This window comes from Nipponia nippon, unplaced genomic scaffold (genome assembly GCF_047370975.1).
Source record: "Nipponia nippon isolate SJK-2023a ecotype South Korea unplaced genomic scaffold, ASM4737097v1 scaffold_2, whole genome shotgun sequence".
NCBI lineage: Eukaryota > Metazoa > Chordata > Aves > Pelecaniformes > Threskiornithidae > Nipponia > Nipponia nippon.
The window spans coordinates 8,668,856-8,686,433 of record NW_028262336.1 but is presented as its reverse complement, the minus strand read 5'-3'; the positions used below and the strand labels follow the sequence as shown (position 1 = coordinate 8,686,433).

General features: G+C 36.7%; 2 protein-coding genes across 7 annotated transcripts in view; one reads left to right on the top strand and one right to left on the bottom strand.

Moving 5' to 3' along the window:
- The window catches only part of CMSS1 (cms1 ribosomal small subunit homolog), a 245,966-nt gene that overhangs the window by 21,096 nt on the left and 207,292 nt on the right, over positions 1 to 17,578 (top strand). The window lies entirely within an intron of this gene.
- The window catches only part of FILIP1L (filamin A interacting protein 1 like), a 210,949-nt gene that overhangs the window by 19,482 nt on the left and 173,889 nt on the right, over positions 1 to 17,578 (bottom strand). The gene's annotated exons all lie outside the window — the stretch shown is intronic.

Genomic DNA, 17,578 nt, shown 5'->3' with positions numbered 1-17,578 from the left:
TTGTTCATATGTACGGTACGTATCCAGTTGTGTAGATTATGCGAGGGAAATGAGTTGCATATCAGGACTGTACTTGCACAAAATGATTGCTTCAGCACTCATTAGCTGAGGCCCCTTGCTTTTTTTAGGTTTTTTCCCCCCCTATGAAGTATGACAGCGACTCTCTAGAAGTTGCTGCTGAAACATAAGATTCCTGTTCCACATTTGTCTTTTGTCACTATTGTGATGCCCTTGTCCAAGTGGTGAGTCTTTAGAGCTTCCCACTGACAAGTTCCTGTTGCAGCCATCCTTTTAGTTCAGGAAGAGCTTAGATAACGGCCTCCTTTGCACAGCTCTTTATTAGCTGTTGACTGACTGGAGACCTATATTTCTGGGCATTTCATAGTCTGCCTCAGCGATATCCCCTTTGGCAGCATTGTAGTTTTCCTGCATGAGAGAGGAAGTCCCTGCCATTCTACAACTGTCCATCAGACTTGTCTGATTTAATAGTGGTACTGTATAGCAGTCTATGACTATGAAATGTCTTGCAACACTTTCACCATCCCCACTGTTTTTATTTTAGTGCATAAGTTGCACTATATTGAATGTAATGAAATGCTTTATATGAAACGTTGACGGAATGGGAAGTAGCAATAAACAGAGTTGATATCAAAGAATTAAAGCAGCCCTACATTCTATACAGCAGTCAATTAACATAATGGGGAAAACAGACATGAAAAGGTGTAAGTGGAGAGGGAGAAATTTGTGAAATGAGCTTGAAGGAATGCTGCTGGTTGACAGAACAAGTAAATGGCGAGAAGACTGCACCATCTTCAAAGGCAGCTTTTTACTGTGTTGTTGGTGTATAAACTTTTGTCCACTTTTCAGTGCTACTTTCAGTTTGAGTTCTCTTTAGGGTAAAAATCTCTCTTCTTTCCCCACCCTTGTCTCTAAATGCTTTAGTAGTGAAGTTCAATTGATGATGTACCGTTGCCATAGATATAAAACCATAACAGAAGCATAAGTAACAATTTCATTTGGAATGAAGTCAGGTTTTGTGTGCGTGAAGTTAAGACATCTTATATTAATACTGTTAAAATAGACTTGGGCTTACTAGCATTTGATTTATTTTAACTTGCTTCGCTATAATTTATTTTTGTAAGGCAAATTTAGCTGAGGTGATTAATACCTAAATTAATCAGTGTTTTACCCAACACTTCCTATTAACTAGTTGATATCTGTCTGGCCAAATGAAACTGTAATGCTCCAGTGACTGATGCCCCTTATATTGCTTTAGAAAGAAAACTCTTAGACCAAACAGTAACCAACAATTGTAGTCTTCGTAGGGGTGTCGTATAATTTTTTATGATGCAAATGAGATAATTGTGCATAAATAATAAATAGAATCACTTGACAAATGTTTGAGTGAATAATCCCAGCAGTCCTTCCAGTGAGCATCAGTCTATGTACAATTTGTATTTTTTTCTGTCTTCTCCTATTTTTTTCTTCTGTAACTTCATTTCTCAAGCTATCTGGAATGCATAAGACTTGCTTCAGCAAACCACTTGAGGTTCCAGCCCAAACTGAGCGCTTGAGTGAGGTAGTCTAACCCAATCTCCTATCAAGTCTGTGTTGCAAGAGTTATCTGAGCTAAAGTGCCTAAATTATTGGTATCTGACCTGGATCATTGTATAAACTGAGAAGGATTTTCAAGAGATTCTGTTTCTTTGGTCATGAGAGAAGACTTTAGGGTATTTAAGAATGTTTCCTTCATTCAAAAGATAAAATGAAGTTTTAAGATTCAAACTGAAATAGAAGAAAATATTTCTAACCCCTGAGATGTATTTCTTCTTGAAAAAATACTTCTGTAAAATCACTCCATTGAAGTTAAGTTGTGGAGCATAGTGCAGAAGCTGTGAGTTAAAGGATTTTAATGTGTTTCTAAAAAGAAAAAAGGGATGTATTAAGCATGGTGTATTTTTTGATGTTGTGTAGTTAAATCAGTTTTTGCACTTGTTTTTGATAACTGTATGCTTATTCATGTATTCCTATACAGAAATATTCATGTATTCCTATATAGAAAATACCCTCAACAGTGCTGAATAGATAATGATTTCTTGGACAGAGTTGAGATAGATATTGTAAGAAGCCAACTGGGAATCTGCTAATATTTGCAAAAGAATTTTTCCTTGGCTGCTGAATTCCTGTTTCATGGTTCAGTAGGTCACAGCAACTGTGTCTGCACGCATGCACTTAGGAATGGAAGAGGACCCTAAAATGTTAGGGGTTTGTTTGTTTTGGTTTTTTTTTTTTTGGTTGGTTGGTTTGTTTTAAAGTCATCCCTTGGTTTTGGTCAGCTTTTCTGGGGAACCTGACTCCTACAGGTCAGGGCTTAATTATGTATATCATTTGAATTAAGGCAAATGACATGTTTAATTGAAGAAGTGCTGTAACTGATAATAGCACTTTGTGATATTTTGTATACTTTTGTGACAGAATAAAAATACTTTGTATTAACTTCATCCAAAATACTCTTCCTGAAGAATAGTATTCAGAGTATTTGAAAGAGCAATTTTACCAAAAATATGCAAAGGTTAAAAAAAGTTGGCTTAAAAAAAGAAAGAATTAAAAAGAAAAAGGCACTCCCCTATCCAATAAAATATTTTTTTACAATTTTAATTTCCAGTTAAATTTCATGATCATGTAATTTCATATTAGGCAAAGGGAGGCATATCATTTAGGCAAAGCTTTCACAGATAATTCCAAGCAGTTGACTTCATAGGACTACAAGAACCTTTTCTGAATCCAGGCCAGCAAAAAACAGGCATTGGAAATTGGTTTTATGAACATGAATGCTAGGTAGTTAAACAGAGTCAGGGCAGTGTCTTATTACTTTTTCTTCAGAGATTCTGTTATAAATGACCGCTTTATTGTGACTTACTATCATACTTGTTTGCAATACCAGTTGCCTGCTTCTTTATTTCCTTAAAGAAATTGTATTTGTCAGCACTCCTCTGTTCGTTGTAATCGCTTTCCTTAGTATGCATACTATAGCTTCTTGGTGTTAATACCATGCATTCAATCATGTTGTCTTGTTTTCCAGGTTTTTTTTTTTTTAAAGTGCACATAGCTTTGGCTACACTACATTATATTTGGCAACATAATGACTATGTGTTCTCTACAAGACGTTGGGACTCCAAAAACAGTTCATTGTCGTCTTGGTGTCATGTGATATAATTTGGTTTTTAAGTGGGGTTTTCCGTTGTCATGGGAGGACTTGTATTACATCAATGTTGTTTAATTTATGTTTTTACAGGATTCTAAGGGGGCTGCTTTTCTTTTGAGTTTCAGGGAAACTAAAGAAAGCACAGGAGACTGAGATTGCAAGACCCTTATTTTTTAATTTTTGGTTTTTTTTTAGTTTGTTCTGGAATGAATCCTTATTCTTAGAAAAAACAAGAAAACTGATGATTTTTTTTTCTTTAAGCAAACTTGTAATGATAACTTTAGAAGAGGCTGCATTCTTTAAGGGTGCAAGTGAAATAGGTGTTGGTTTGTAAAGCTGTACTTCTGTCATTCCTTCCACTCAAAGATTGAGGAGATTTTAATGTCCACCTTATCAATATCTTGGTTTTTATCAGATCATTCTGCAGAAATGACTGAGATTTTGAATGTCTGTGTTGTTTGGGTTTTTTGTTTTGTTTTTGTAAATCATAAAGATACATTTTTTTTATCTAGCTCATGTGCTCTTCACCCTTCCCCAAGTAAAAGACATGACTTACTAGAGGTTCTACAGGTTATAACATGAGGGAGACTTGCTTCTGAAGTTTTTGGACATGTGCTTGAATTTCCCCCTATACAATGCAAATAAAACCACTAAGCTGAAAGCTTTTAAATGTAGGTGAAATCATGCCTCTTCATCTGAGGCATTCTTCCCAGTTAGCAGTAAGCCATGGTCTGGCCTTTAATAAGAGAAGAAACATGCTTCGTCATTTCTGGTAAATCTTACAAGTTGCTGTAATTTTTAACACCAATGCAGTTAAATATTTATTTTCAGAAGAAAGCCAGTCTGTCTGTGCCTTCCACAGTTTATGGCAACAAAATTTGGGTTTGTTAAAATTGGTTTCTGGTCTTGGGGTGGATATGCCCCCTCCCCCCCCCCACCTTTGCCTACAATTCTACTTATTGATGTGTAGTTTTTATGAAGACATACATTATAGCTACTTTTATGGCTCTCTTTATTATCTTTATTGATGCTTCTTTTTCCCCCATAATAAAGTCAAAAGCCTTTGAAATTATAGCAGCAACAACATACCATAGTTGTTGTGTAATCTGTTGGCTTTATCTGAATCAGTCAGCACTTCCCAACAGAATGCAAACACTTACTTTAAAATTTGTTTTTCAGTACATTATTTACATATGTATATTTTTAAATCATTAGTTTATACTAGGATACAAACCTCCACAAAGGGTATCTCAACTGTGATAGACTATGTGTAAGGCAAACTTCCTGATAAGGAAATTTATTTTATAAAAAGAGGACTTTTAATGAGGGGGGTGTGAGTTCTGCTTATTACTCCACAAACTACCACAGAGTAATCATTGTTTTATCTGATGCTTAAACTGCTGACTGGCTTTACAAGTCTTAATAAAAGTCATATAAGATGAATGGTGTTGTCAGTTCTGGGTTAACTTGGGCAAAATTTCAAATGGATAACCAGATATATTTAGCTGTGATGCTCAGTAAACACACACAGATAATATATTCTTTTAAAAAGTAATTAATCTGGAACAGTAACATTGTTTGTCACCATGATTTCACAACTACTAAGCTGCTAAAAATTCTTCCTGGTGATATAGGGATATTGGTGCTCATAAATGTTATGAAATCCTGTGTAAATTTGGTAACAGTAAACGGCATGAGAAATTTTTAACAAATTTATGTTGGTTAATTTAAGATCTAAGACTGGATTAACATTTACTTCTAGTTGGAGTAACTTTAATTCAGCACTAAAAGTCAGTTTTGTTTTATCATAAAACCTCAGTTTAAGAAAATAAGTTTGTCTTGAATTACATTCTTTCCATATCTAGATGTTCTTGGAAATCACCTGTCAAAACATCAGTCTTGTGTAAAAAGTATTAATGCTTTCTGTGGCAGTAACTGTTTGAATGTGCAAGGTGATAGTTATTAATTCCGTTTGTTCATTTCTAATCTTGTAATGGTGATCATCCACAACCTCTGAGATTATGGTAGGAAGGTGGAGGACTTATAGGGGGGAGTGAAGAAGTTGCTATCCTATTAAATTGTTGGCAGGTTTTTGTTTTGTTTTGTTTTGTTTTCTTGGCTGCATGTCCTGAAAAACAATTGTAAATGAGCGCTGACCTGACAAGACCACAATATTGATGAACTTTACTTGAAGTTAGCCTTAAAAACTCTGGGTCCTAGAGTTCAGCTACTATAAAACATGGCACAGTGAACTGTGAGCTGGACTCTGATGTGCCACCGTTTTTGAGATGTGCTCTTCTTTCTTCTTCCTTCTTTCTAGATTTAACAGCTATTTCAGTTATTCTGTGAAGTCAGTATCTATTACTGTTGGCATTTCAATGGCGTATAATTGTGCATGTAGCGTGACCATTAATCCTCTTCTGTTCTGAATCTAAATGCATCAATAACTTAACTGGCTCACAGGAATACCACTTGGGTTTTGTTGGTTAGTAGTTTGGGATTTTTTCATATTACTCTAGTGCACATTCATTCCCTCCCCCTGCGGTCTCTCTCACCCTCTCTCCACGCTGCCTGTAAAGTCGGAAATAAAGCAAGTAATTTCAGATGCAACACCAGAATTTGGAACTCTTCAAATTTACGTCAGCCAGGAAATTATAGTTTTGCAGATGGAAAGCTTTCAGAAGGAAATGGAAAGATGAACCACAAGAGATGTGGTATAGGGGTCAAAGCAACAAGATTGAGGCAGAACTTCTCAGTTACTAATCCAGGTCCTGCATTTGTCTTTTCTTCATTTTTAAAAAGTAAAATTTTGCGCCTGAACTTCAGATTTATTAAAATGGAAAAGCAGCGTTGACTTACTGTAACAGATTATTTTGAGAATTAATATTAACCCAAAGAGGTTTTAATAGTATGGTAACTACACAAAATAAACTACTGCTTTTTAAAATTTATGATTTTTAAATGACAGTGTCATTGAAATGATTGCATTTGATTTGATATTGCATGATAAGTTAAATTGATGGGAGAGATCCTGTGTCTTTATGAACCTGAGTTTTGTTTTGAATGTATACTTTAAGCATTATTGCTAGAAAATTATTGCTTGACCACAGTTATTGAGCTGTTTTTAAAATCACCAGTGTTATAAAACACTCAGTACTACAGAGATAAATGGGACAGTGTGTCGTCCATCCGTCATCGTCCCCCCCTCCACGGGCAGGTGGATGTGTTTGCATTGTCTGTTCAGAGTGTCAGTACCAGTAATTGTTACCATTGCAGCCTACTGCTAGGATTTAGCAAGTGAAAAATTGTAGCAGGAGTTAATTGAGCTTCTGAAAACTGTCTTTTAAAGCCCTGCGCACCTTCCCCCTGCTCCCCGTGGGAAGATTAGACACAAGTGAGGGAGTGCAGCTCGCCCAAGTTCTGGAAATTTCTGGTCAGGCTGCTGCTAGCACTGATTATCCCAGCCATGTGTGTTTAGTTTGTACGAGGCAAATACTACTTAGTTATCACTGCCGTGCTGTGTTTTACTCTTGATGGAAGTGTAACAGTTGGAGGGCTGAGTTTTTGTCTTGGCTATTTAACCTGCATCCTTGGCTATTTAACCTGCATCAAGTGACTGAGGAATTTACAGAAGTTCTGATTCCCTGCCTGAGTCAGTTGCTTCAGCTCTGTATAAGTTTGTAACCCTTAAGTCATCTTTTTATGCTTTTCGGTTTAATGATAATACTTGTTTTAAATTAAGAGAACAATCTGAGTTTTCTTTTCTTTAAGCAAGTTCAATGGATAAACCCTGTCTATAATTTGATCGTGGGTTTTTTATTCTGTCTATAATATCATAGTGTGTAGGTTCAAGGTGGACCGCTGTTTTATGGATGCTTTTTCTGGGGGGCAGTTGGGAAAATAGGTGCTTTTCTGGTGTCTAATTCACCTAGGGCAGTGCTAGTGCTGCTGTCTTGACCAGAACTGGGCATAATTGTGCAAGGATTGAATTCATACAAACTTTTTTGACTTCAATTAGTTAATATTTTTGGTATGACAGAAAATGGCACTCAGCCAACAATAACACATCATGTTACTCAGAGGAGACTGGTTAGTCGTAAATGTCGTTTTCCCATAACATTTACAGGAACTGGATGTTCTCTAAAACAATTTTAACACACATTTTATATAGAAATAGATGTCTGGGGCCACATTTTCGTCCATGGGCAGAACAGGCACTGTGCCTATCTCTTATGCTAAGCATGGCCTTATTTGTATATTATCAGTCATCAACAGTGGTAAATTTTAGAACTTCCCATCCTGCCACGCGCACTTCCTCTGTGAACTGAAGGCATCCTCCTCGTCACTGCCAGTCCTGGATAAGCTGCTCAGTCATACGGTGGCCACTTACTTTTAGACAGGTGGAAGTTGGCTGGAAGCTTTAGTATGTTCTCCACATGCTCAGTGCACATGATAAGAATTTATGTGCTGAAATTGTGATTAGAACCACACAGATTCAACATTGTAGGTTAAATAAAGGTACTTTAGTACTGGATGGGACTGTCTGGGAAGACTGAGTTTGCCCTCATTTGGAGGAAAGGGGCTAGTTAAAAACAACTAGACAAACATTCCTCAGGAATGACATAGGTGATGTCACTCCTGTGCAGGAGGATAAAATTCCATGACTTCTTGAGGGTCCTGTTCATACCCATAAAATCTTTATTATATACATACATCCTAAGACAAAAGTAAGCCCTCTTTCTGGTGTTCTTACTTCCTGAAGTGTCTCTATGTATGTGTATAATAAACTCTGAGTGTTTGGAGACTGGGCTTGGGTGACACCCCATTCCCTTTTTTTGCAGGAAACATGAGCCTTAATTGTTACTGCAAATTTAGTTTGAGATATTTAAGTTTTCTTTGATGCACAGTTGCATGAAGCAGTGTAGTTGAGGATTTCGAAATAGGCAAAATACTTTAACCAGGTTTCCTGATACAGTTGTAACTTTTTCTAGTAGCCAAGACTGGAAGTGATAAGAGCAGTAATAACACTATTGTCAAACAGAGATTTCACTTTAAAGCGGAATATGCACCTGATAATGTGAGTGTGTCCATTTTCTCTAAGACAAACTTGGCCAGTGCTTCATCTTGGAGGCCACAGGTGAAAGAGGTTGTAGCAATGCATTGCAGCATGGTTAACTTGCTAAAGATGGCTTTGGAACTACAAGTGAGAAGAATGCTGCTAGTTTCCCATTTTGCAGTATGTGACCTTCAGAAATCGTATTAAAACTATTCCTGATGGATTACAAATTGCTTCTGCGTGCAGTTCTAGGTACTGAAGCTCTGTAGTTCTGGGGACTTTGCTACCTGTATATTACCAAGATAATTCACTTTCTTGCTCTCTGTCCTAATCCTGCTAAATGTCTTGCTGTATGTCTCCTATATCTGAATGTGTTGGGACTTGAAGTGTGGGCTGTTTGGGAGTTGCATTTTCTCTTGTCTCAGTAGGACCTCGGGCCACATTGGCCTGGGAGCACTTGGTGAATCATTTAAAGGTGCAAAGTCAATGCATGTTTGTTTAAAGTGTGTTAATCCTTAGAATAGGTATTCTTGTTCAGGATTTAAGTTTACCTGGTTTCTCCAAACTGATCCTCTTCAAAGAGACTAACACATTGTTTTAGACTACAAGATAGGAAGCTACAGTGGAGAGCTAAAGGTGATAGCCTGACAATTTTTTTAATCGTTCTAGTTCTAACCAAGGTTTACTTCATAGATTTAATTCACATATTTAAATAACAATTTAAATAAGAAATGATAATTCAAGTAGCCTCTTCACCTGTGATGAATTGTTTAACTAAAGAACATCTTTTACTTTCAGATCTGTTGATTATGATGTGTTGAAGTAAGATTTTCCATTCTTCTGTAGCCTTGGTAGTTCACTGTGTTAAAGATCAAATACCCTGCTTAAGCATTAAAAAAAATCAGGTCCTTTGGTCATATGTCCACTCAAAGTGCCAATAACAGTTTGTATCTAGAATTAGCTTCTTTTTTTTTTTTTGTAGCTACTTGCATGTGTGTTCAGCAGCTGGAGTAACTGTTGCTTGCTTTGGAAAATAAATGTTCCTCTATTTCTTAGGAAAAAGCCCTAAATTGTTAGGATGAAAAAGTGGATTTAACTAGTTCTAGCTGTTCTATGACCAACAGTTTCTTAAACTCTTTTAAAATTGGTCTGAACAGTCTTCCTAAAGCCAAGAGAGATACTTATTTTTTCCATCTTTAGTTGTTTTCCAGTTTTGTTTCTCTGCCTTTCAAAAACTGTCATAGAAAAAAGGCTTTTTTAGGAAAGAGGAGGGTTATGTGTGTGTATGCTTCCCTTGCACCTTCATATGAAGACTTTTAGACTCCAAGTGTTCCCTGGTCTTCAAACAACTGTTAATTCAGTTGAACATTCTCGGCCTTATTATTGTACCCCAAATTGATTTATAACTCAGTATCGTTATGTGACTGAAGGGCATTTGGCTACATGCTCTATTTGATCTCTTCTTGCCTCTTGGCTGATGGCCTGTGATGTTTAGGTTATATTTTCCTATTTTCAGATGTCACTTTGAAAATGAAGGAGCTGTAGCATACTTTCATGTACAGTATGTTTCTGATGTAATACATTTTAGCTTTTATCATTAATTTATAACGTGGTTTCAAATGCTGAAAATAGACACAGTTATCTCTAGACAGAACTTGCTAGTTGTTTGGTTAACTGCCTAGATATATGAGAGGGTCGTTTACAGGTTAAAAATGTTACCTTGTCAAATTCTGATTCCCCCCACCCAGTTAATCCTGATTGAAATAGGAGAATTTTGCTATTTACAAAGATGGCAGTAATCACCTGAAGGTTTAAGCAGAGGATGGGAACAAAGCAAGGGCAAGCACTTTCCAAAGTGGCTGCTCCTTTATATGCCTTGTTACATTTTCTTCCCTCCTCTTTTACAGGGGTTAGCAAAATATGTAAGCTTGAAGATTCTTGTCACCAGTTGTCTGCTGCTTTCCTGAAAGGGAATCAATGTGCGCACCTCCTAGCGCAAGCCTAAACATTCTCCACTGGTTGGCGTCATCCCTGCACTGCCCTCATAGGCAGTCTATTTTATCTGTCTTGAATTGACCTACATTGAAGCTGTACTTGCTGACTTTGCTTCAGAAGCTTTTTATCCCCCTGCTCTACTTACGCATATGCAAGAAAATGCACGTACCCATTTATATATTAGTTATGTTTTTAGAAACATATATTAGGAGAAGTTTTAAGTCTGCCAAAGTTCATGGTGGCCTTTTCATTGGAGCCAATTCAGTATTTAAATTGGGAATGACATGGGCAGCTAGTGAAAAGACTTTTCTCTTTACATGAAAGAGTACATGGTACTGTTTTGCAAGTTAAGAAAATGTTTCAGCTTTGAGCGTTAACAAATTGCATCTTCCCCCCCCCCCCCCCCCCACACACACATCCAAGTTAGGATGTTCAGCATTGGATTTCAGATATTTAGGTCAGGGATTGGCTGCCCCAAATGTGGAGCTGTTGTACCCCCAGGTTCAAGTGACCAAAATTAAAAAAAGAAAAAAAGATTAGGCTCATATAATTCACTTTCCTCTTTTCTAGGTAGGGATCTGAAACAGGATGGCTCTACTGAGGCTGAGAACATCCTTGACTGGGGGGAGCATTTTGAAGTTGAAAATGAAAACAATTGTGGCATTTATTAGGCTTCTTCTGAGAAACCTCTGTGTAGCTAAGTAGAATAGAATCACATTTGGGAATGTGGTGGGTGACATTAGTTTTGGGTAAGCCGAGCTTAATGGTGATAAAATTTCCTAATTTTCTTCATAATTTGACTTAATGGCTGAAAGTTATGCAAGTTTTACCAGAATATTGATTAAAGCCATAAAAAGTTGACAGAATTCAGTCAGCTTATACTTTCCCTAAGATGGTTTTGTCCATGTGCTGAAATCCAACATGTAATTTAAATGTGTGGTTTATGAGTGCATTACTTTCCGTTTTTAAACAGCCAATCTTTTGTGTTTTTTCTCATGGTAGTAACAACATGCTGCTTCATTTCAGTTTTTAAAATTTTTCCTCTTTCTCTTATGCTCTCATTGCAATAGTTGGTATGCAAACACTAGATAAGCTTTGTGTCTCTAATAAAAAAGGACAAAGTTTAAAATCCACTCTCTGCAATGAATTTGCAAGAAATTGCTCTGAATATTAGGTTTAAGGCAGATCTTGAAGAACTCTAGCCTATCATTTCTCTTAAGTGTTGTTGTGTTCCTTCCCAGGCCTTTGGAAGCCTATAGAGGACAATGAAATCTGACTGATGCATTGTTTCACATCCCTGAAACGTATGCAGGATTAAAGTTTTTCTTGTCAGAAGTATTTAGTTTTTTTCATCCACATTTTCAGTCATGTTCACTGAAGCTTTGTGTACCCTACCTGAAGTACGTCTGCAAAGGTTTGTTGAAGCTTGAGCATGAGCAGTTTAGGTGGTTGTAGGCTCTGGTTGCTCAGCTTCTATGAACGTGTAGTGTGAAGCAAAATGGTTCAAATTCTGCTTGTTTACCTCAGCAGCCACTCTCTGGTGGTTGTTCACAGGTCCCCTGCTCAGCTCGAGGCTGAAGTCAAGCAGTTGTGTTAGATCATTGTGATAAGCACGATGAGCTGTAGCAGAAAGGGTGACTTCTGCAATGGGCAAAAAATATGTGCATTTATCAACTTCAATGACCAAGGTTATAGGACTTTGAGTTGTGTTGAAATGTTGTCTAGCAAGGTTGGTTTGAACTTTCACCCCCAAGCTTTCCATTTTGTTATTAAAGGAGGGTTATACAATGATGTTGCTGGGTGTTCGCTCAGCTAGCATTCATTTATTGCATGAACATTCACCTCTTTACTGTCACTTCAGTTCTGTTGTTCTGGTGAGGAGGCAGTGCTTTGGGAGGTGTTGTTTTTGTACTGTTTTTAACTGGAGGCTACAGACTGTCACAGAAAATCTTCAAATATATTTTCCTTGAATATGTGAACACTTGAGGAAAGTGAGCTGTGAATGCCTGAGTGTACTTCATTGGTCCATCAGCATGAGTGCTGTTACTGACCTTCCAGAAACAACGTGGTGCCCGGGACATGCAATCAAAGTGATTTTTGTCTCGCTGACAGAAAACACAGCAAACCTCAAAATCAGCATAACATACTTAGAGGCGTTAAGACTCAAAATGTCCATTACTTCACTTAAATCACAAGACTGGGCACTATATTTAGAATTTTTCAGTGGTGCCTCTTACCCTCTTGGAGCTGAGTAATACAGTTTGGTGAATGGTTGAACTAACCAAGCTTTCAACCACTTCAAAAAAGCTCAACATAAACCTCAAGGATGCCATGGCAGAATCCATTCAATATGAGAAAAACAAACCTAAGCAATTAAAAATAATTTATTTTTATTGGTAAGGCATAATTTTTAAGCTCAAATCAACTTGATGACAGGCTTAAGTATTAAGGGGAACTATTAATGAGTCACAACTAAAATTTTATTGGATGGTTTTTAAAGATACGTCTTCCTACATTGTAAACTCCTCTAGGATTCTCTGACTTGGATATTTTAATTGCTTTTCTGACTTAGATATTTTAATTGCTTCTTTAATTAACAGTATTCAGGTAATACCATACCCAGGATTTGAGAGAAGCTGTTTGCAGCAGAGGTCCAGAGGAGCAGTGGCTGCTTGCTTGCCCATGCCAAACTACACCTGGTAAAGAATTTTTCCTGAAGAAAAGTGCGAGCCTTTTAAGAACTGCCACAGAGGGGAAACTCGCTGGGAGTAAAACCACACTGGTTTTCTATCCCATGATAATGGAAAATGTGATATTTCATCACAGTATTAGGTAAATAATATGAAAGTGCTGTTACTCAGCAAAAACCAAGGAATAACTTAATTTTACTAGTACTGATGGGGAAAATAAAATAAATGTAAGTTTTATACCCCTTGGTCTCCTGGGTCAAATCCCTAAAAATTCTACTGTCAGCAGTTACGCGGCGTTTGTCAGTGGAGGGAAGGGAAGTGACGGGGAAGGAACAAAGGGTCAGTGCAGTTTGATAGGAAGTTGACTTTCATTACTGGAGGATATACTTGTTCTTAAAATGCTTTCTCTTTACATTGTATGTTGTAAAACGTTACTGTAAAAAGAAATTTAAGTGAAGAAATACAATTGTTGAAGACGGAATTATGTGACAATTCCTTTACTGTCTCCCTTTACTGTTAAGTGATGCAAGCTAACATTTTAATTGCTTAAAATTAGATAGTCTCAATACATATTAAGAAATCTGATAAAACAAAAGAGCGTAATGCTGGGGGTGGGGGAGAAAAAATAGTGAGACATATTAATCATTATACCTCAGTCTAATTATTTTGGACTTTTACCAGTAAAAATGAGAGCAAAATTGGTCCTGTAAGTATTAAGTGAAGAATGTTTTTCCCTTTTGATCTAAGGAAGATGGACTGTGGGAAATAGAGTTCTTTTGGCTTTTGAGAGATGTTATGATTCGTATTAGGCTAGCAGCATTCACAGTACAGATGATACTTTGGATATTGCTAAAGCAGTAATCAATGATAAATGTTATCCTCCTCTGTTGTATCTGGAGGAGCTGAAATAGTCTCTTATGTATGGGTAGGCTTTTTTCTTTTTCTAGTTACTGCCTTTATCAAATATATATGTCTATTCCATGTGTAGCATTTTTACGAATATTTTTTCTTCATCATATTGTGGTCCTTTGACTTAAGTTTATCCCTTCTATTCAGACACAATTTTTTTTGAGATCTATTACTTAACTTTGGTTTGTAACATATCTTTTCATAACATAGCTAACTTTTCCACTTTATAACCTGACAATGTATTTATTATTAAATCCACTAGATAGAGGATATGTAGGAAACCAAGTAATCATTTATCTGGAAAGAGATCTAAAAATGCTAGGACATAGGTTGCAAGTCTGCAGATATGACAGAATAGTGAGCAGAAGACATTTTAAGGGGCTTAGGATACTGATCCAGGGTATTGGTTTTCTGCTATAAACTTATATTTGTTCTGGTTGCTAGGATTCTTTTCATTCTGTATATACTATACAGTGCCCTCTTCCCTGATTCTATAGCCAGGCAGACTCACGGCATCAACAGAGGTGTAAACTTTGCTTGTTACAAGAAAGACTATCTTGGAAACATGCATGTGACCTTTATCTAAATGCCAAGGTTAATAATACACAAATACCTGAATTATCTTTGAAAGGAAATGTCCTTCTATATATTTACGTTTTTAGAAGCATGTGGAAAATAACTACTTAATATTTTCTTGTTGTTTAAAGTAAAAAAAAAAGTTACGAAAATGTTCACACATGGTATTTTGACTCAGTCTCTAGATCCATGTATGCTTGATAGTACAGCAATGCATATGATTGTATCAGCTTTGATTTTTCTTAAATATACACTTGAACAAGGATTTTACAGGATTTAAAACATGGAATGAAGGGAAAAAAAACCTTTCTGCTGTCCTAACATTTAATGCCCATTTTATTTCATATTAAGGAAAATGAACACATACAACAAAAACATGTTTTGCTTTTAAGAAGAATTTGAGTTTGAAGGTCTTAAGGAGTCTAACTTTTCTCACATTTTAAATTACATGTAAGACTCTGGAGAGCAATGCTTAGTAGTCTGAATTTGCAAGTAGGACAGTACAATTGACTTAATTGCAATTGTTGCTATAAACAAGGATTTGACAGGGTTTGGTCCTTAATCAAGGGAGAGGACAGTGTAGTTTCATATACTGTGCAGATATGAATTATAAACACACTAAGGTCTAATCTTTCCAGGTGCTTAGTGCTTTGTCAGAACTGCTTTCCTTTCTCTGTTTTTTGGAGTTGCTAACTGCAATACCGTTCAGCATCTTGCAGAATAAGCCTCCAAGAGACCAGTGGGTTTTCCGATTTTGAAAGCCTCATCATTTGTTTGGTGACTAGGATTTAAAGTTTTTTCATCAAAATCTGACAGTTCTGTCCTCTTGTGATTTGACACTTGCACATAAGACACAAGAGGGAAGCAGTGTGTAGGAGTTGAAAAGTTTGTTAGTAATTAAACTAGTTACAATTGTTTCTTTCAGACATAGCATAATCTTACTGCAAAGTAATGTTTGTAGCAATTTATATGTCCTTCTGTAAACTACAGTAAAAGTTGTTCAAAAGTATAGTAAATGCTTAGAGACATATGTGCATACATGGCTACTAATATATAGCATATGCATATAAATGCAGCATAAAGAGAGGCAGTAGCTCTACCTAATATATTACAATACAGTTGGACTCTTTCCACAGCTTTAAATGCAGTCATGATTTTATCCGACCATTTGGAAAGTGTGTGTAATTCATAACTACCTCCTTCTTTAACATTAAACTAATTCCTCATCTGTTGGCTCTGTAGGAATCGTTTAAAATACAGTTTTTAACGCTTGAAATAGCCATCCTACTTCTGAGTAACTGGACATCTCCTAGACCTCCGGGTGCTGTTTTGGGGTATTTCATTGTTTCTCAGTCCTCACCCCTTGTTTCGGAAGCAACTTTTTTTAAAAAGTATCTCAATAGGAAAAAGCAAGAAGCGCCAGTGCTTGCCAGAAGAAGCTTGCTTCCCACCCTCTGCCTTACCTTGCACTCCTGGACTATAGAAATCCTGGGTCAGCTATTGCTCCATGGTGTGAGGCGTTCAGCTGTAGCATCAGAGATGTGAGCATTCCAGCAGTCCCACTAAACAATGAGAGATAGGCTCTTTGCATGCCCCAAGCCTATGGAGCATTACGTCATTGCCTTGCCATATAAGGCACTCTGTGTTGTGCAGACTCGTCGTGTCTGACTGGTGTACTTTAGTGATAGCCAGAACTTAGAAAGCTTATTAATGTGTTCTGGCTCCAGCTGATGCTCAGGACTGTGTGAAATATTTCATTTGTCTACTAGTTCATGGCCAAGAAGAATGTGCGGAAGGTTTGGGTTAGGGCAGTTCCTTTCTATTATTGATAATAAAGTCGTTAGAAATTGTTAGCTGATTAGTTATAATGCTTTCCACTTAGTTTTTCAGCCTCGAATTTGAGAAGGGAAAAATTAAATTCAAGGTCATCTTCTTTTATTAGTTGTTCTAAGGGAGATTTTTTCTCTTAATTTCTTTTTTTTTAATATGACAAAAAATGTGAATTTAGCTGAACTCCTCAGAGGGTGATATGAACTTCGAGCCTTCCTTTTTTTTTTTTTCCTTCTGTAAAGAGTCGGGGTCCTCAGAGGATAGTATTTTATTTCCTGATGATGTAACTACAAAACAATTCTCTAAGTGATGATGGGAAGGCCAGATGAAATCTGATTTTTTTTTTTTTTCTCTTCAATGTTTTTCCTACAAAACCCTTTCCTTTTCGTATGTTTGTGTTTCAGCTAACACAATTAAGCAGTCTAACCAACTATTTTTAGTAAGAAGTTCTTAAAGAAATCAGTCTTTTGTTTTAATGTTTGAAAAGAGGCAGGAAGCCAAAAAGTAGGATTTAGATTGAAGAGCTTAAGATGTCTCTCTCGTACTCCCTGTCTTTCAGTGTACACTGAATAAACATTGAGAACACAAGGAAGAAATACTTGAAATAGGCACAAAACTCATTGTTGAAATTCCACTAAGGGTTAGTAGGAGTTAATGAAATAAGCTCCTTTTGTGTTGAGGGGTAAATTAGACCATTGAAAGGTGTTCTACACTATTTTGTGCAGCTCTGTTAAAGGAATTTGTGGATGCACCTACTTTATTTGCAGCATTTGAATTTTAGTCTTCAGATAAACTTCGATATAGCTTAAGCTGTCCTACTACCCGCCTTTTGTGTGTTTTATCATACTTGAACATAATTCTAACATAAGGCAATTATTTGGGGGTGTTGTCTGCTGGTATGAAGACAAATGGTGATGAAAATGTTTGCATTTCATTAAAAAGACAGACATCTCTTAGCTACCTTGCACATATTTACCCCGAGTGTAGCCTGAAAAAGATACTTATTCTTTAGTTGGAAAATTTCAGCCAGTCCTTTGCACTGTGACTGGGTAAAGACTTACTCAGAAACGTGCTACTTGTGTGCATGGATGATCCTGCTGTGTCCGCCTTGTAAGCTTCTGAGGAAGTTCAGATTTGGGTGCTTGGTCAGAAAACTTCCATATCTGTTTAATAGTGCAGTACCTGCATACTGACCCTTCCAAAACGGTTTCAGAGGTAATGAGATGTCTTATTTCAATATACTAATGGACAGACCAGGATAATATTTTATTTCCTAATCTAGGGAGACTTAATAACCAAATCCAAACAAAAAAATAA